Source organism: Macadamia integrifolia, chromosome 11 (genome assembly GCF_013358625.1).
Source record: "Macadamia integrifolia cultivar HAES 741 chromosome 11, SCU_Mint_v3, whole genome shotgun sequence".
NCBI classification, from domain to species: domain Eukaryota; kingdom Viridiplantae; phylum Streptophyta; class Magnoliopsida; order Proteales; family Proteaceae; genus Macadamia; species Macadamia integrifolia.
The window spans coordinates 6,899,626-6,904,326 of NC_056567.1; the positions used below are offsets into that span (position 1 = coordinate 6,899,626).

At 38.9% G+C, this 4,701-nt stretch overlaps 1 non-coding gene across 1 annotated transcript; it reads left to right on the forward strand.

Annotated features, from left to right (window-relative positions):
• The first annotated feature begins 1,205 nt into the window (after nucleotides 1-1,205).
• On the forward strand, nucleotides 1,206-1,312 carry LOC122094539. The gene has a single exon (XR_006144854.1). It is a non-coding gene; the product is annotated as a small nucleolar RNA R71 (small nucleolar RNA).
• The last annotated feature ends 3,389 nt before the right edge of the window (nucleotides 1,313-4,701 follow it).

A 4,701-nucleotide genomic window follows, 5' to 3' on the forward strand; every position in this document is an offset into this window, starting at 1 on the left:
CTACCTTTTTGAAGACTTCTAAAATTTTATCCATAGAAGCAGTCTTCTTTTTGTGTACCAAGCGATGAGGAAATGGGATAGGATAAACATAAGGACTGTTAGGGATTTGCCCCTGTTCAGAAGAATCATTTTTTGTTTCCTCACCCAAATCATCTTTAGTTTCAGAAAAATCTTTAGGTTCATCAGACGAACCTGGAACAAGAGACACACTTGTGTCCTCAATTGAAGAAGAGTTAACAGGAGTAATAGATGGGGAAGATTTAGGAACGCTCTGTAGGTACTCTCTACCACTCCTAAGGGCATAAACAACATTACATTGGTTAGAGGGCCCTTGTTGAGTCTGACCTTGTACTATATTCAGTGGTGCATTAGTTGGTCCTTGTGAACTAACAGGCTGATGATGCCTAGGGTTAGGCTCTGGTTGACTGGGTAAAGTTCCCTTCTCCCTCTCACGCATAATTGAGACAACTTGGGTAAGTTCTCTCGTAAGATTTTGATGGCTTGTCATGAGGAGGGCCATATTTTTTTCCAAGTCACTAATTCTACTTGCCTCTCCAGTGTTAGTAAACCCAGGGGGTTGCTGATAAGATGATAGGAGAGGGGCCCTAGGAAAATTCACCTGAGGTCCTACATTTGACCTAGGAAAAGTATTTTGGGAAAAAGATTGTTGTGTAAAGGGAGGCCTTTGGGGTCCAGGTTGATCTTGATTATAGAAATTGGAAGGTCCTGCTTGGTTGCCCTGATTCCAAGAGAAATTTGGGTGATTTCTCCATCCTGGATTGTATGTGTTACTATATGGATTATTCTGGTATAAGGCATTAACACTATCATTAGAAGTGCCCCCAGAGGTGTTAGGGCATTCTTCTATGACATGTCCAGGGGATTGGCACCAAGTACAAATCTTAACCAAATTGACTGATGATGGCTCTCTAGGAGCAATAGCCTCAATCCTCTTGATTAGGCTATCCAAATGGGCTTCCTTGGCTACTATCCCATCCACAAAATATCTTTTTCCTCCTATGGTTCTTTCACTCTCTTGGGTTGATTCCCACTCACGGGTTTTGTCAGCTAAGTCAAGTAAGAATTCCCATGCCTTTCCTTCATCTGTAAAGGATGTGAATCCCTCAGGGCACATAGACTCTATCATTTGTTTAGTTGGGTAATCAATACCCTCATAAATTATTTGACATAAATGCCATAGGTCTAGGCCATGGTGAGGGCATTCTTGGAGTAGATCCTTGAATCTCTCTATAAGTTTGGAAAATGACTCACTATGCTTTTGCCTAAACTGAAGGATATCACTTCTAAGCTTATTGGTCTTGTGAGTTGGGAAAAACTTCTTAAGGAAGACAACTGTGAACTGTTCCCATGAGGTTATGGAATTTGTGGGTAACCCATACAACCACTTCTTAGCTTGGTCTTTCAATGCAAAAGTGATAAACCTAAGCTTAACAGCATCATCAGAAAGCTGTTGGATCTTAATTAGAACACATACCTCTTCAAATTCCCTTAGAAATAGGTATGCATCCTCAGAGGTCAACCCATGGAAGTGGGGCAACATAGTGATGTATTGAGATTTGAGTTCAAAATTATTGCCCTGGGCTTGTGGTAGAACTATGCAGGAAGGTTGGGCTGTTCTAGCAGGGTAGAACCTATCTTTCAGAGATTTAGGTGAAGGGTTTTGCTGTTGGTCTCCCATATTGAAGGGTTTTAAAGAGAGCAAACGTATAGGGTCACTACTTGTTGGATCTCTTCTTTCTAACCGATTCTTAGTATTACGTACCCACTTAACACTCATGCAACAGAAAACTACCCACAACTAAAGTAAGACAAGCACAAAAGAATGGATAGCAAAACTTTTTTTTTTGATTTTTTTTTTTTTTTGGAGCTTACCGGCAGGGATCCGGGGTTGCTCAGGTCAATTCCTGAGGTACTGCTACAGGGCGAAACCTGTCTTTATCATACTGTGAGGCATGACGACCTCCACCGATACAACTAATATTGCAAGTTGTTCTTCTCAGGAATTCAATAAAAGAAAAGGAAAAATATAAAACAAAGCAAACAAAACACTCCGATTTACCAAAAGAAAGTGAAAAATAACATGGAACTGTCTCCCCAGGCAACGGCGCCAAAAACTTGTTTGAGATTTTAAATGTAACCGCAAGCGTACGGATCAGTGTAGCTACGGGTCGAACACAGGGAGAGTAAGCCACTTTATTTTTTATTTCTTTTAATAATGCGAAAGTGAATTGATTAATGGTTGTGATCTAATTCTAATTACCGTCCTAAACATATGTATCTAAAATAACGTCCTAACCATTCGTCATCTAAGAATTTAAAGACGCAATCCACACAATTAAAATTAAATAAATAAATAACTGAAAATAAACAACCCACGCAATTAAAAAAAAAAAATAAATAAAGGAAAAAAAATGCTGAAATAAAAATAAAGTAAAAGAAAGGGGATAAAGCTAGAGAGAGACTCACAAGTAGGTTTCTCTACTTAGCCCGAGGGATGCATCATAATATGAGCTTCCCTACTTGACCAGAGAGTCACTCTTACAAGGGTTACTCTACTTGGCTTTAGGGAAAGGGAGACAATTAAAATAAAAGCAATAAATTGATGGTTCTATGGCTAGGAGGGGCAAAGCCAACACATACACTAGCCATGAACCTTGGGGGAAAGGGATAGCAATAATGTAACGACTGAAAATAAAAATCCTAAATTAAGAAAGAAAGGGTAGTCAGAAGAGGGAATGAGAGGGGGGAGAGAAGACTATTGAAGGAGCCTACTTACTTGAATTAATGCTTGAACTTGAAAAAAAATTGCTCCACGGCTCGTGATCTTGTTACCTAGATCTAAGCCTAGAACTATAACTTAAAAAATTATAACTCAATTGCATAAATCATAAACATAAAAAGGCTGAATTAGAATAAAAGAGTGCTTGCATTAATTGACAAAAAAAAACTATTACAAAAGTGATTAAAGCAAAAATAGAGAAGAACTAAAACTAAAGAGTGACAGAGAGAGAGAGAGAGAGCAACTAAAAAAAATAGAAGAATAATGAATTGTCTCCCCTCCTCTTACATGAGTTGTATTTATAGGGAATGGGGAGGTAGGGTAACAATTTTTTTTTTCCTAAAAGAGAGAAACCCACAATTGATTGTGAGATCTTTTGAGACCAAAAGTGCTAAGGTGGAGGAGAGAGAAGAGAGAAATAAATTTTGAGAAATTTCCTATAATTTTTTGCTTATTTTCTTTCCTTTTTTTTTTTCTAATTTATTTTTCTTCTTTTTCTCTCTCCTAGGGACGATTTTCTTCTTGCCTTGTGTGATTTGGACAATCTTTGGTGATGATGTGGAGGAGAGAGAAGATTTGGACAATCTTTATTTCTCCCTTTTTTTTCTTTCCTTTTTTTTTCTTCTCTTCTTGCTTCCACGATTTTCCTTGCTTCTAATTTGATGTGGAAATCCCCTCCATGCCCTTAGTGCTTTAAGTGAGTGAAAAGCAGGAAATCTTCAACAAAATCTTCTAAAAAAACAACCATAAGATTCGAACTTGAGACCTCTTGGTGAGAAAGGGAATTTTGTACACCATAGCTCACCAACTACGCTAGGTAGTTGTTGTTACCAAAAACAAATCTTTAATCACTTAAGGATGTGGTCCATCGATCCTTGTTGGCATTTGGAGTATTTCTTGTACCTTTGGGACAATTGCAAACGGGCTGGTTCTGCATCTCGGTTCAGTTCTGATCCATTATTCTTTTTCTGACCCGAAAAAGAATAATCATTTGTACGGGTGACCAACCGAATGTGTACTTTTAATTGAACACGTCCATCTTGCTCAGAATTTCGTCCTCTTCGCAACCATGGAAAGAAAAAGGACCTCTTTACGTGTAAAATTGAAGATATAGCGCTCGATAATCCTTAAGACCTTAAAAATATAGAACCTGCAAAAAGAGAACCCAAGGTAGCTCCATTCTAAATATGTAAAATGCATGTTTTACTGCCCTAGATTTCACACATAAATGTGCTTATCACCTGGCTTGGGTCAAACTAATAGGGGTGGTGACTCTACGTAGGCCTTCACATTATCAAACTCTCTCTAGCATTCCTCCATCCAACAAAATTGCTTCGGGTTCCGTAAACTCTTCAGGGTCTTAAAAATGGTAGACACTTGTCCCTGGCTCCGGAAACAAAGCGGTTGAGCGATGCCACCCTGCTCGTCAACCTTTGCACTTCTCTGATGTATCTTGAAGGGCTCATCTCTTAGATAGCCTAGATCTTCACTGGGTTTGCGTCAATGCCTCACTTGGAGACCATAAACCCGAGGAATTTTCTTGATGTTACTCCAAAGGTGCACTTTGTTAGGTTTAGCTTCATTTGGTTTTTTCTTAGTACTTCCAAAGCTTCCTCTAGGTCAATGACATGGTGGCTGGTCTTGCTGCTCTTGACCAACATATCGTCAACATATACCTTCGTGTTTTAGCCGATCTAGTCTTTGAACATGAGGTTCACCATTCGTTGGTAGGTTGCCCCTGTATTTTTTTTTTATCAAAGGGCATAGCCTTGTAACAGAAATTGCCACGCATTGTTGGGAAAGCCGTCTTTCCCCTATCCTCCTTCCTCATCTTTATATAATTGTACCCGGAATAAAAATCCATAAAGTTGAGCATCTCATGGTCAGCCTTTGAATCTATG